Source organism: Bombina bombina, chromosome 4 (genome assembly GCF_027579735.1).
Source record: "Bombina bombina isolate aBomBom1 chromosome 4, aBomBom1.pri, whole genome shotgun sequence".
Lineage (NCBI taxonomy): Eukaryota > Metazoa > Chordata > Amphibia > Anura > Bombinatoridae > Bombina > Bombina bombina.
Window position 1 is genome coordinate 73237104 of NC_069502.1, and position 16173 is coordinate 73253276.

The window sequence follows — 16173 nt, forward strand, 5'->3', positions numbered from 1 at the left end:
AAAAGCAGGCAGTGAAACTCGTCAACACCGATTGCTAATGGAGCTGTTAAACTGAGTCGGGATGGGTTTGCATAAAGACTCTCCCTGCATCACCGAACTCTAACATTCACCCATGCTCTGAGAGGCTGACAGGACTACTTAAAACTCCAGTCCCATCTCACAGAGTAATACCCTCCATAAGAGACTACTCCAAATCTTCCGACAGTTCTCTGCCAACCTCCTGTGATGAAAGGCAAAGAATGACTAGGGGATGAGGGTAGTGGGGGAGGTATTTAAGCCTTTGGCTGGGGTGTCTTTGCCTCCTCCTGGTGGCCAGGTTCTTAATTCCCACAAGTATTTAAATTAAGCAGTGGACTCTCCTCTCATTAAAATGGAAAGTGTTGCTTCAAATTTGGTGCGAAGTGAAGAGTGGGACTTGTATTACATGCGTTAAACATGGTGCAAATAGATTTATCCAAAAAAAGGAAGCTATATTATGTAATGTATTTATTTAATTTTTATCCCTATATCTACTAGTGCACCAACTTTAGAGCAATGCTTTGCACCAAATTTAGAACAATAATATTGTTCCCTAGCTTTGTAATGAAAGACAAAGATGTAACATAATCCATAAGTAGCAATGTATTTATTTAATTTTTTATCCCTATATCTACTAGTGCACCAAATTTGGAGCAATAATATTGTCTCCTTGCTTTGTAATGAGCCAAAGATGTAACATAATCCATAAGTAGGGTAACATCTCCCTAATTTACTTTTATTATTTAATATGCTTCATTGTCTTGCAGCATCGAAACTTAACCTTTCTGCGTTTTCAGACTCCCATTGATTTCTATGGCATTCACAGCCTCAAGGGTGGCGGTTTGAACGATAGGTACGCTGCGTCGGAATAGACGCGAGCGTACCTGTTGAATGTTTATAAATTGGCAAGAGGGTCAAATAGAGTCGAATGTGATGGCAGATAATCAGTATTCCGCTTAAATAACACAAGCATCGATCTGCGTTGGATTGATATCCAGGAGTGTATATTTCATCACACATTTTAACATTTGACGATCTTGACCTCTTTGTTAACTACAGCGGATCAACTTTGCGTCTAATTTGATGCAAGATTCCAGCGTATTATCAGTTGAAGCATTAATAAATCGCCTCCAGAGCATGCAATTTAAACAACTTTCCAATTTACTGCTATCATCTATTTTACTTTGTTCTTTTGGTATCCTTTGTTACCTAGGTAGGCTCATGAGCAGCAAAGCATTACTGGGAATTAGCTGAGTGGTGGTTGCAAATATATACCTCTTCTCATTGGCTCACCTGATGTGCTCAGCTATCTCCCAGAAGTGCAATGCTGCTCCTTCAACAAACAACACAAAGAGAATGAAGCACATTTTTAAAAGAAGTAAATTGAAAAGTTGTTTAAAATTATATCTTCTGTTTGAATCATGAAAAAAAAAATATGTTTCATGTCCCTTTAATAAAACAACTTAATATTTGGCCTAAGGCAAATAGAATATGGAATAACAACAGTTAGATTAGATAAAAAAATGAAGCAATATTCCTACATCCTAAAAAAATCCCCACAGCTACATAACATTAGGCAGAGTTAGAAGGGTTTGTGATCTGTGTGTTGCGTCTCTAGTATCAAACATTGTTGGATTTTAAGAGAGATTTCCAGAATAGCTGTAGCATCACATACTACACACCAGTCTGTGCAGCACAGTCAATTTCACATCATTTCTTGCAACTGTTTTATAATATAGATCCCTTATTTTAGCACTAAGGCTACAGTTATGTCCCTGGTTGCATTTAACAAAACTTACTAAAATACTGAATGCATTAACTAATTAACCCCTTAATGACCGGACCATTTTTCAATTTTCTTACCCTTAATGACAATGGCTATTTTTACATTTCTGCAGTGTTTGTGTTTAGCTGTAATTTTCCTCTTACTCATTTACTGTACCCATACATATTATATACCGTTTTTCTCGCCATTAAATGGACTTTCTAAGGATACCATTATTTTCATCATATCTTATAATTTCCTATAAAAAAAAATATAAAATATGAGGAAAAAATTGAAAAAAACACACTTTTTCTAACTTTGACCCCCAAAATCTGTTACACATCTACAATCACCAAAAAACACCTATGCTAAATAGTTTCTAAATTTTGTCCTGAGTTTAGAAATACCCAATGTTTACATGTTCTTTACTTTTTTTGCAAGTTATAGGGCCATAAATACAAGTAGCACTTTGCTATTTCCAAACCACTTTTTTTCAAAATTAGCGCTAGTTACATTGGAACCCTGATATCTGTCAGGAATACCTGAATATCCCTTGACATGTATATATTTTTTTTTAGAAGACAACCCAAAGTATTGATCTAGGCCCATTTTGGTATATTTCATGCCACCATTTCACCGCCAAATGTCATCAAATAAAAAAAAAAGTTCACTTTTTCACAAATTTTGTCACAAACTTTAGGTTTCCCACTGAAATTATTTACAAACAGCTTCTGCAATTAAGGCACAAATGGTTGTAAATGCTTCTTTGGGATCCCCTTTGTTCAGAAATAGCAGACTTATATGGCTTTGTGGTTGCTTTTTGGTAAGTAGAAGGCCGCTAAATGCTGCTGCGCACCACACGTAAATTATGCCCAGCAGTTAAGGGGTTAAATTAGGTAGCTTGTAGGGAGCTTGCAGGGTTAATTTTAGCTTTAGGGTAGAGATCAGCCTCCCACCTGACACATCCCACCCCCTGATCCCTCCCAAACAGTTCTCTTCCCTCCCCCACCCCACAATTGTCCCCGCCATCTTAAGTACTGGCAGAAAGTCTGCCAGTACTAAATAAAAGGAGTTTTTATTTTTTTTAATAAAAAAAAATAAAATGTTTTAGCTGTGATGGACTCCTGCCTTAGCCCCAACCTCCATGATCCCCCCCCCCAGCAATCTAACCCTCTCCCCTACCTAATTGCCGCCATCTTGGGTACTGGCAGCTGTCTGCCAGTACCCAATTTGCCCCCCAAAAAAGTGTTTTTAATTATTATTTTTTATTACTAATTTATTTTTTTCTGTAGTGTAGCAGCCCCCCACAATACCCCAACCCCCTCCCCCTCCCAGATCCTCATATATATATATTTCCCCCCCTCTTCCCACTCATTGGTGTCAGTGTGGGTAGGTGATCGCGGGCGTGCGCGCGCACCCGCGCACGCGCATGCGCGCCCCCGCACGCTCCCGGCACCCGGCGTGCACATTGCACTAACAGGAGCCGGATGCCGGGTAGCGATGGGCCGCCCACCCGCCTCCCAGTTGCGCTCCCACCCACCAACGAACCGGCCGCATCGCTACCGGTGCAGAGAGGGCCACAGAGTGGCTCTCTCTGCATCGGATGCTTTCTAAGGGTATTGCAGGATGCCTCAATATCGAGGCATCACTGCAATACCCTGAGAGCTGCTGGAAGCGATTGCGATCGCTTCCAGCACTCTCTTAGACAAGTGACGTACCAGGTACGTCCATTGTCACTAACTGCAAGTTTTTGCAGGACGTACCTGGTACGTCACTTGTCATTAAGGGGTTAATTTACTTTTAGGTCATTTAACCCCTTGTGTGAAGTATAATTGACAGAAGCAGAGACACTTCCTCATTATTTTAAGTGTGGACAGTGTGGGGCCGATTTTATTTATCTGCTGTAGAGATCATGTCCGCCGCACATCGATAAATGTCGACAGCATACGCTGTCGGCATTTATCATTGCACAAGCAGTTGTGGTGAACTGCTTGTGCAATGATGACCCCCTGCAGGGGTTGTCAATCAACCCGATCGTATGTGATCGGGCGGATTGCTGTCTGCCGCCTCAGAGCAGGGGGACGAGTTAACTCCTGTTTCCGGCGCTAACTAACAAGACTCCTCAGTTTAAAGGGCAGCAATGCCTACCAGTTTCTCGCCAGCATGTGAGGACATTGCATAAGAGGCCGATAAGGCTGGTACTTTTTTATTGTTTTGAGGGTGTTGCTACATGTGAAATCATAAAGATTCTGGTTTAAAATATTTTTGGAAAAGTGAACAATATGGTGAAAAAATTACTTATAATTTGGGTAACTCATGCAGGTAACTGAAATGCACTGATACTGAATTTAAATATAAAATGTACAAAAAGAGAAATAGCTCAGCAAGGAAATAATTAAATCCTTGAAGCTACCCTCTATGGACCAAACTACGAGTGGAGCGCAAAAACTTAAATTATGCTTACCTGATAATTTTCTTTTCTTCAGATGGAAAGAGTCCACAGCTGCATTCATTAATTTTGGGAAATAAGAACCTGGCCACCAGGAAGAGGCAAAGACACCCCAGCCAAAGGCTTAAATACTCCTCCCACTCCCCTCATCCCCCAGTCATTCTGCCGAGGAACAAGGAACAGTAGAAGAAGTACCAGGGTAAAAAGGTGCCAGAAGAATAAAAAATAAGACGCCCCACATAAAAAATACGGGTGGGGAGCTGTGGACTCTTTCCATCTGAAGAAAAGAAAATTATCAGGTAAGCATAATTTAAGTTTTTCTTCATAAATGGAAAGAGTCCACAGCTGCATTCATTACTTTTGTGAAAACAATACCCAAGCTATAGAGGACACTGAATGCAAAAACGGGAGGGTACAATAGGCAGCCTATAGTGATGGCACCAGGCCTGAAAAAACCACAACCCAACCAAACCCTGCTTCGTCGGAGCCGGGCAAAAAAACTAGAAGGAAAAGGCCCCAAGGACACTGACCCGCAGATAGACCGAAAGCCTAACTAGAGACCGCAAGCAAACTCACTGAGCCAACACTCCTCCAGGAGAACCGTCGCCCAGCAGTCGGTCCCCACACATCCTTACTAGTAAAGTACCAAAATCCCCAAAAGAGGGGGAACAAGGATAAGTCAAAGGATACCCAAAAGGTACAGCAAAATTCATAAAGGAAAAACCCCCTTTCAAAAGAAGGTCAAAGGATCCTGAGAACAAGACGGAGACAACGCCCAACCCACATGGAGCAACGGGCATCATCAAGGAGAAGATACATCTCCCAAACATCGTGCAACAGCACTGAAAAGACAGTTGAAGACAAAGGGGCCTATCTATCAAGCTCCGAATGCTCCGCTGCTCCATAACCCTGTCCGCCTGCTCTGATGAGGCGGACAGGAATCGTTGGAATTCAACCCGATAGAGTACGATCGGGTTGATTGACACCACCCTGCTGGCGGCCGATTGGCCGCGAGTCTGCAGGGGGCGGCGTTGCACCAGCAGCTCTTGTGAGCTGCTGGTGCAATGCTGAATACGGTGAGCATATTGCTCTCCGCATTCAGCGATGTCTGTCGGACCTGATCCGTCAGATCAGGTCTGACAGACATATGATAAATAAGCCTCATTGTCCTCAAAACGTCAGAACTCAGAGACTGAGAAAAATGGTAGCGAACTCAGAGAATAAACATCTGAGTCTAGTAACACGCTGCCATCTGTAGGAAGACACAGAGAAAACACTATCCGTAAGGAAGAATCGGCCGCACAAATTAGCAGACTGCCCAACCTCTAAGACATAAATTGCCCAACCTCCAAGACAGAGGACACTCTCCAGGCAATCTAGGCCGCCAAGCCTACTCACAGATCTCAAGGGGGAGAGGCACAGAACCTCTAAAAAAGAAGGTCCACTGTCACCCACAAGACCTGAGGATGAATAACAGATCTCAGAACCTACACCTAGCCGGACCAGCCCAAGCAACGGCAGATCTGAAGCAAGGGAACCGAAAGGGACCCCAAGACCGGCCCCCAAAAGGGCGGAAGAATGGACACAGCCACTTCAACCTAAAAACAATCGAGCAGGAGTTAGACCTAAGCAGATCTAGCAAGGCCACCCGACTAAGTCTCAACGCGGAGCCAGCAGCTCCCCAGATAGACAGGAACAACTCAAGGAGAAGACCAATCCCTGAACCAGATAAATATCTGTTCTAACCTCCTGAACACATGAGAGGCCCCTAAAAAGGGAACCACACCTCCGTAAGGAGGACAACGAGCCCCCTGAAGAGGAGAGCGTTAATAAACACCTGCTAATAAGACAGGAATTCATAGAAGGAAGAGAGGACACAAGGCCACGTCACTGATGAACACGGAAGAATCGCTTAAACACCATCGTGCTAGCACACATACCAGGCGCAAAAGTGACAGCTGAGCAACCGCAAACCTTCCGTTTGCTAGGCAGGACAGCCCACCATAAGGTCACGTCAGTTGGCTGTCCCAAGGGAACCAAATCGTCCGGCACAAGACCAGCCCCAAGGAGCCCCAGCTCTCAGTAAATCTGGCCAAGTTGTAAAAAAAAAAAAGCCAGAACAAGGGCTAAGCCCAAGTACCTCGGAAAGACAATTTCCTAAAGCAACACCGCCCCGACCAGCGGAAAAAGAGGTGCTAAACCCTCTAACCTTCCCACCACGTGGAAAGGTATACTCTAGGTTCAGAGGGTATCAGAAGCAACAGAGAGTGACGCAGCAAAATACAATGACCCAGTCACCAGAGAGACGGCTATTTAGGACTGAAACAATCCCGAGGCGCAAGGACGCTTAGCTGAAACTTGTAAAACAATAACAAGAAAACTAAAATAAAGCTAAGAGCACTCGGCACCCCCGCCTGACCAGCAAGGCATACTAGGAGCCACGTGTCTGACTAAGCCGAGAGACAGAAGATCTGAACCCAATCAGGACCAGCCTGCAACCAGGGTCATAACTGCCAAGCTGGCTAAATCCTCAGAGAGGAGAAAACAAACATGGGACTAACAACTTCCATAGAAGCAAACAGCGAGTATCGATCCCAGATATTTATAAGTTCCCGCAGGAAACACATTATGAAAAAAAAATTAAAATTCATCCTAACCGGATTAAATAAAATAACAGGGAACCCAAAGGTTAACGCCCAAGAAGAACAGAAGGTCCGTAGGACGTAAACCCTTTTCTTCCAACAAAACTGGGAAGGATCTCGATAACAAGACTTAAAGGAGATTACTTCATCCCCCCATGTCTAACGAGGTGAGCTATTCGAAGGAGGAGACTGATAAGTCCCATACCCAAGAAGGATAGGTTCCCCAAGCAGCTCAAAAATGTGTCTGAGTAAAACACTAAGGGGAGCCCGTCTGTAACGAAAGGCACAACACTCAGGAACAGTTACACCCGCAGGGAACTGCACATACCCTCCAGAGGCCGAGAGACCAGGGGCAATCGTGCACGAGCCCAATCGCAAATAAACATCTGGACTTTTCAGACGCGCAAACGCCAAATGTATGTAAAAGTGAAAATGTGCCACAGCCTCCGGGGGGAACAATCCATAACACATAACTTGGGTTACCCGCATGTGTAGCAGTAGGGAGCGGTAGGAAACTCGCCTCCTGGAGGACAGGGCCCCCCGAGGCGGATGGCTCAATAGTCTCTTGAATCCCCGAGCCCGAGAAAGAAGGCGCAATAGGACGGCCTAAAGAACATAACTGACTGACCTGAGTCATTGGGGCCAATTCGCATTCTTCACAGGACGAAGAATCTGAATCAGAAAGTTGACCAAACTCAACATCAGTATCCTCCATAACTGGATCAAGGATACCCAAAAATGGACTATATATAAAACAAATTAAACGGCACCTGACACCCACAATGGCTTGGGCACTCACCACCTCCCATGTACCACACACCAGCGGACTAGAATTTTCCATCGCCACACAGTCAAGAATGCGGAAATGGGAGACCAGAACGTAAACATGCTCGGTCACAAGGTGAACCGTACAGTCCAACAACAGCGCGCCCGACCGTAAGGTCGCGTCACTTCAACAGGCTGTAATGTTCTAAGCCTCGAGCCCAGTTAACACACATAAGCAGGTTGAATCACATAACTAACAGGATTAAAAAAAAATAATAATCCCCCTCAGGAGATATTAACCCTTGATTCCAAGCTACCAAAGGAGTCTCATGTGAGTTTGCAGGAACAAATGAGTTACAGTACATTCATGAAGAAATAAAATTACCGATCTTACCAGAATCTACGCCGTGGAACAGGAACATGGCCCTTCAAGTGTGACGGATAGTAGCCTTGTCTCCGCCATGGACTTAAGAGAAGAAAGCTGGCAGCGAAGCGAAGTTAGACAACACTGATTGCTTGAGGAGCTGTTAACATGAGTCAGGATGGTTTCGCAGAAAGACACTTCCTGCATCTCCGGACTCTAACTTTCATCCAAGTCCTCACTGAGAGACTGACAGGATTACTTAAAACTCCCGTCCCATGCCGAAGAGTACTACCCTTCATAAGAGACAAAAACTTCTGACACTTCTCTGCCAACCTCCTGGGACGAAAGGCAAAGAATGACTGGGGGATGAGGGGAGAAAATTATGAAGAAAATTGCACTTTAGCGAGTGTGAGATTTTTGCTCCACTCAGTACAGACGCTCGCAAATATGTGTTGGTATTACAAGTAAAGGGCAATGAGAATGTGACCTCACGTTTGCATTGCACGGAAGCATTGCATTCATGAGAGCGTGCTTCCATAGGCTCCAATGGGGGTCTTGTTCTGATGCCGTGAGACACAGCAAAGAAACTAGCGCAGCGCAGTGGGTAAGTCGAGCAACGTTGGGCAGCATATTTAAAATATATATGTATAGGAATATATGCATATATATATTATGTGTATATACACATATTAACACATAGATATATATGTATATAAGTATATATATATATATATATATATATTTTAAAGGGCTATGATACCCAAATGTTGAAACACTTGAAAGTGATGCAGTATAGCTGTTAAAAGCTGACTAGAAAATATCACCTGAGCATCTCTATGTAAAAAAGAAAGATAATTTACCTCAAAATGCCCTACACCACATTGTAAAGGACCTTAAGCAGCAAATCAGTATGCCTGTCCCGGGACAGGCAAGGGAGTGAGGCTCATGCACACTTGTGTTATTTCCCTATTCAGTTTAAGGAAGTTTACTATGAAATCTCATGAGAGTTAAGTGAAATCTCATGAGATCACAGTAAAAGAGTTCATGACCTAAGCACTGTTGATGCTGATTGGCTGCAGTTCATTTCTTCCTTTTTTTTACCTGCAGCTAGGCAGCAGCTGAAGTATAACTTTTTACACAGGACAGGTAAAATATCTTCCTTTTTTACATAGAGATTCTCAAGTGAAATTTTCCTGTCAGCTTTTTATAGTTATACTGCATCAGTTTCAGGTGATTTAGCATATGAGGATTTTGTCCCTTTAACAGTTTAGAACACAGTCCTCATAGACCACCATGTAAAGGCACTTTTCAGTGTCGTTTTTTTATCGAACATCCCACATCCCTTCACTTTAACTCCTTATAACTGCTTTGTGCAGCTTTTTTTTTTACATAAAGATGCCCATATATTTATCTTATGTTAATGTACTGTCCTCTTTATTTTGGGGGCAATTGAGGCAACTTTTTATTTTTAACCAGTTGTCTGACCTCGGTAGCATTAAAGGGACACTGAACCTAAGTTTTTTCTTTCGTGATTCAGATAGAGCATGCAATTTTAAGCAATTTACTCCTATTATCAATTTTTCTTTGTTCTCTTGCTATCTTTATTTGAAAAAGAAGGCATCTAAGCTAAGGAGCCAGGCAATTTTTGGTTCAGTACCCTGGACAGCACTTGTTTATTGGTGGTTGAATTTATCCACCAATCAGCAAGAACAACCCAGGTTGTTCACAAAAAATAGGCCGGCATCTAAACTTACATTCTTGCTTTTCAAATAACGATAGCAAGAGAATGAAGAAAATTTGATAATAGGAGTAAATTAGAAAGTTGATTTAAATTGCACGCTCTATCTGAATCACGAAAGAAAAAATTTGGGTTCAGCATCCCTTTAACCAGCCACTTGTAATTTCTGGTTATTTAACGTGCGCACGTAAAACGGGCTCAGAGCCGTTGCTAGCACTCACCCACCTTGAGGGCAATCTGGGGGCTCCCACTGACTCCCGGCGATCTGGTCTGTATAGTGACAGCCAATGTCGGGGCTTTGTGTTTTGCGCAGTGACGTCACGTGCAACTTTATTTAAAAATGACAATGAACAGTATAGGGAAATCGGGGCATGCTGCTTAGAAGACTGTATCTCAGGCATCAAAGCAGCTACAGACCACCAAGACCCACTGTTGGAAAGGTAATCAACTGTATAAGTCTTGGGGATCAAAAAAAAAAAGAAAAAGTAAAAAAAATATATTTCTCCAACATAGGTGTGTCCGGTCCACGGCGTCATCCTTACTTGTGGGATATTCTCTTCCCCAACAGGAAATGGCAAAGAGCCCAGCAAAGCTGGTCACATGATCCCTCCTAGGCTCCGCCTACCCCAGTCATTCTCTTTGCCGTTGTACAGGCAACATCTCCACGGAGATGGCTTAGAGTTTTTTAGTGTTTAACTGTAGTTTTTATTATTCAATCAAGAGTTTGTTATTTTAAAATAGTGCTGGTATGTACTATTTACTCAGAAACAGAAAAGAGATGAAGATTTCTGTTTGTATGAGGAAAATGATTTTAGCACCGTAACTAAAATCCATGGCTGTTCCACACAGGACTGTTGAGAGCAATTAACTTCAGTTGGGGGAACAGTGTGCAGTCTCTTACTGCTTGAGGTATGACACATTCTAACAAGACGATGTAATGCTGGAAGCTGTCATTTTCCCTATGGGATCCGGTAAGCCATGTTTATTAAGATAGTAAATAAGGGCTTCACAAGGGCTTATTAAGACTGTAGACTTTTTCTGGGCTAAATCGATTCATTATTAACACATATTTAGCCTTGAGGAATCATTTATTCTGGGTATTTTGATATGATTATATCGGAAGGCTTTAAGACACTGTGGTGAAATTTTGGTGAATTTTGAACAATTCCTTCATACTTTTTCGCAATTGCAGTAATAAAGTGTGTTTAGTTTAAAATTTAAAGTGACAGTAACGGTTTTATTTTAAAACGTTTTTTGTGCTTTGTTATCAAGTTTATGCCTGTTTAACATGTCTGAACTACCAGATAGATTGTGTTCTGACTGTGGGGAAACCAAGGTTCCTTCTCATTTAACTATATGTATTTTATGTCATAAAAAAATTTAGTAAAAATGATGCCCAAGATGATTCCTCAAGTGAGGGGAGTAAGCATGGTACTGCATCATCCCCTCCTTCGTCTACACCAGTCTTGCCCATACAGGAGGCCCCTAGTACATCTAGTGCGCCAATACTCCTTACTATGCAACATTTAACGGCTGTAATGGATAATTCTATCAAAAACATTTTAGCCAATATGCCCACTTATCAGCGAAAGCGCGACTGCTCTGTTTTAGAAAATTCTGTAGAGCATGAGAACGCTGATGATATGGTTTCTGAAGGGCCCCTACACCAGTCTGAGGGGGCCAGGGAGGTTTTGTCTGAGGGAGAAATTTCAGATTCAGGAAACATTTCTCAACAAGCTGAACCTGATGTGATTACTTTTAAATTTAAGTTGGAACATCTCCGCGCTCTGCTTAAGGAGGTGTTATCCAATTTGGATGATTGTGATTATCTGGTCATTCCAGAACCACTATGTAAAATGGAAAAGTTCTCAGAGGCCCCGGGGCCCCCCGAAGCTTTTCCTATATCCAAGCGGGTGGCGTACATTGTTAGTAAAGAATGGGACAGGCCCGGTATACCTTTAGTACCTCCCCCCATATTTATAAAATTGTTTTCCTATAGTCGACCCCAGAAAGGACTGATGGCAGACAGTCCCCAAGGTCGAGGGGGCGGTTTCTACTCTACACAAGCGCGCCACTATACCCATAGAAGATAGTTGTGCTTTCCAAGATCCTATGGATAAAAAATTAGAAGGTCTGCTAAAGATGTTTGTTCAGCAAGGTTCCCTTCTACAACCAATTGCATGCATTGTCCCTGTCACTGCAGCCGCGTGTTTCTAGTTTGATGAGCTAGGAAAGGCGATTATTAGTAATTCTTCTTCTTATGAGGAGATTATGGACAGAATTCGTGCTCTTAAATTGGCTATTTCTTTCACCCTAGACGCCACCTTGCAATTGGCTAGGTTAGCGGCGAAAAAATTCTGGGTTTGCTATTGTGGCGCAGAGCGCTTTGGTTAAAAGGGCAGCGGATGCGTCTTCCAAGAACAAATTGCTTGACATTCCTTTCAAGGGGAAAACACTCTTTGGCCCTGACTTGAAAGAGATTATCTCTGATATCACTGGGGGCAAGGGCCACGCCCTTCCTCAGGATAGGTCTTTTCAAGACCAAAAATAAACCTAAGTTTCGTCCCTTTCGCAGAAACGGATCAGCCCCAAGGGCTACGTCCTCTAAGCAGGAAGGTAATACTTCTCAAGCCAATCCAGCCTGGAGACCTATGCAAGGCTGGAACAAAGGAAAGCAGGCCAGGAAACCTGCCACTGCTACCAAGACAGCATGAAATGCGGGCCCCCGATCCGGGACCGGATCTGGTGGGGGGCAGACTCTCTCTCTTCGCTCAGGCTTGGGCAAGAGATGTTCTGGATCCTTGGGCGCTAGAAATAGTCTCCCAAGGTTATTCTCTGGAGTTCAAGGGGCTTCCTCCAAGGGGGAGGTTCCACAGGTCTCAGTTGTCTTCAGACCACATAAGAAGACAGGCATTCTTACATTGGGTAGAAGACCTGCTAAAAATGGGAGTGATTCATCCTGTTCCATTAGGAGAACAAGGGATGGGGTTCTACTCCAATCTGTTCATAGTTCCCAAAAAAGAGGGAACGTTCAGACCAATCTTAGATCTCAAGATCTTGAACAAGTTTCTCAAGGTTCCATCGTTCAAGATGGAAACCATTCGAACACTTCTTCCTTCCATCCAGGAAGGTCAATTCATGACCAAGGTGGATTTCAAGGATGCGTATCTACATATTCCTATCCACAAGGAACATCATCGGTTCCTAAGGTTTGCATTCCTGGACAAGCATTTCCAGTTTGTGGCATTTTCTTTCGGATTAGCCACTGCTCCTAGGATTTTCTCATAGGTACTAGGGTCCCTTCTGGCGGTGCTAAGACCAAGGGGCATTGCTGTAGTACCTTACTTGGACGACATTCTGATTCGAGCGTCGTCCCTTCCTCAAGTAAAGGCTCACACGGACATTGTCCTGGCCTTTCTCACATCTCACGGATGGAAAGTGAACGTGGAAAAGAGTTCTCTATCTCCGTCAACGAGGGTTCCCTTCTTGGGAACTATAATAGACTCCTTAGAAATGAGGATTTTTCTGACAGAAGCCAGAAAAACAAAACTTCTAGACTCTTGTCGGAAACTTCATTCCGTTCCTCTTCCTTCCATAGCGCAGTGCATGGAAGTGATAGGTTTGATGGTAGCGGCAATGGACATAGTTCCTTTTGTGCGCATTCATCTAAGACCATTACAACTGTTCATGCTCAGTCAGTGGAATGGGGACTATTCAGACTTGTCTCCGAAGATACAAGTAAATCAGAGGACCAGAGACTCATTCCGTTGGTGGCTGTCCCTGGACAACCTGTCACAAGGGATGACCTTCCGCAGACCAGAGTGGGTCATTGTCACGACCGACGCCAGTCTGATGGGCTGGGGCGCGGTCTGGGGATCCCTGAAAGCTCAGGGTCTTTGGTCTCGGGTAGAATCTCTTCTACCGATAAATATTCTGGAACTGAGAGCGATATTCAATGCTCTCAAAGCTTGGCCTCAGCTAGCGAGGGCCAAGTTCATACATCAACCATCAGGGGGGAACAAGGAGTTCCCTAGCGATGGAAGAAGTGACCAAAATCATTCTATGGGCGGAGTCTCACTCCTGCCACCTGTCTGCTATCCACATCCCAGGAGTGGAAAATTGGGAAGCGGATTTTCTGAGTCGGCAGACATTGCATCCGGGGGAGTGGGAACTCCATCCGGAAATCTTTGCCCAAGTCACTCAACCGTGGGGCATTCCAGACATGGATCTGATGGCCTCTCGTCAGAACTTCAGAGTTCCTTACTACGGGTACAGATCCAGGGATCCCAAGGCGGCTCTAGTGGATGCACTAGTAGCACCTTGGACCTTCAAACTAGCTTATGTGTTCCCGCCGTTTCCTCTCATCCCCAGGCTGGTAGCCAGGATCAATCAGGAGAGGGCGTCGGTGATTTTGATAGCTCCTGCGTGGCCACGCAGGACTTGGTATGCAGATCTGGTGAATATGTCATCGGCTCCACCATGGAAGCTACCTTTGAGAGACCTTCTTGTTCTAGGTCCGTTCGACCCACTCCAGCTGACTGCTTGGAGATTGAACGCTTGATCTTATCAAAGCGAGGGTTCTCAGATTCTGTTATTAATACTCTTGTTCAGGCCTGAAAGCCTGTAACCAGAAAAATTACCACATAATTTGGTATATCTGTTGGTGTGAATCTGCAGGATTCCCTTGGGACAAGGTTAAGATTCCTAAGAGTCTATCCTTCCTTCGAGAAGGATTGGAAAAAGGATTATCTGCAAGTTCCTTGATGGGACAGATTTCTGCCTTGTCTGTGTTACTTCACAAAAAGCTGGCAGCTGTGCCAGATGTTCTAGCCTTTGTTCAGGCTCTGGTTAGAATCAAGCCTGTTTACAAAATTTTGACTCCTCCTTGGAGTCTCAACCTAGTTCTTTCAGTTCTTCAGGGGGTTCCGTTTGAACCCTTACATTCCGTTGATATTAAGTTATTATCTTGGAAAGTTTTTTTGTTTTTGGTTGCAATTTCTTCTGCTAGAAGAGTTTCAGAATTATCTGCTCTGCAGTGTTCTTCTCCTTATCTGGTGTTCCATGCAGATAAGGTGGTTTTGCGTACTAAACCTGGTTTTCTTCCAAAAGTTGTTTCTAACAAAAACATTAACCAGGAGATAGTTGTGCCTTCTTTGTGTCCTAATCCAGTTTCAAAGAAGGAACGTTTGTTGCACAACTTGGATGTAGTTCGTGCTCTCAAATTTTACTTAGCAGCTACTAAGGATTTCAGACAAACTTTGTCTTTGTTTGTTGTTTATTCTGGTAAACGGAGAGGTCAAAAAGCAACTTCTACCTCTCTCTCCTTCTGGATTAAAAGCATTATCCGATTGGCTTATGAGACTGCCGGACGGCAGCCTCCTGAAAGAATCACAGCTCACTCCACTAGGGCTGTGGCTTCCACATGGGCCTTCAAGAACGAGGCTTCTGTTGATCAGATATGTAAGGCAGCGACTTGGTCTTCACTGCACACTTTTTCTAAATTTTACAAATTTGATACTTTTGCTTCTTCTGAGGCTATTTTTGGGAGAAAGGTTTTGCAAGCCGTGGTGCCTTCCATTTAGGTGACCTGATTTGCTCCCTCCCTTCATCCGTGTCCTAAAGCTTTGGTATTGGTTCCCACAAGTAAGGATGACGCCGTGGACCGGACACACCTATGTTGGAGAAAACAGAATTTATGTTTACCTGATAAATTACTTTCTCCAACGGTGTGTCCGGTCCACGGCCCGCCCTGGTTTTTTTAATCAGGTCTGATAATTTATTTTCTTTAACTACAGTCACCACGGTAACATATGGTTTCTCCTATGCAAATATTCCTCCTTAACGTCGGTCGAATGACTGGGGTAGGCGGAGCCTAGGAGGGATCATGTGACCAGCTTTGCTGGGCTCTTTGCCATTTCCTGTTGGGGAAGAGAATATCCCACAAGTAAGGATGACGCCGTGGACCGGACACACCGTTGGAGAAAGTAATTTATCAGGTAAACATAAATTCTGTTATTTAAAAAAAAAAAAAAAACTCAAATCCAGCTTAGCAAACAGGTGGGAAATTGCTTAGCACTCAAAGCGTTAAAATACACAAGTGGCCCATGGTCATGTGATCTCATGTCAAAAATAACAAGCCATTGTTTGTTAACAATGACTAGCATTGGCCCATCCCCTTCTGTCCCAGTGAACATGAACAATAAAATAAAAAAATAGTTGTATTTAAAAAAAATATATATATATTTTTAATTTTTTTTAAAAAACACCATTTTATTTGTGTTTTGGTGTGTGTGTTTTTTTGCACCTAAATTATATTTTCTGTCCAAATAGCGCTATGTAAATACCCCTGGGGTGTCTAAATTATATAAATATATATACGTTTGTGTAGCAGTTTTGACTTGGGTGACCGCTATTTAGCTTACAGTCTAAGCA

The 16173-nt window shown here is 43.3% G+C and overlaps 1 protein-coding gene across 5 annotated transcripts in view; it reads right to left on the bottom strand.

The window, feature by feature from the left end:
- The window catches only part of PTK2B (protein tyrosine kinase 2 beta), a 607866-nt gene that overhangs the window by 24749 nt on the left and 566944 nt on the right, over positions 1–16173 (bottom strand). The window lies entirely within an intron of this gene.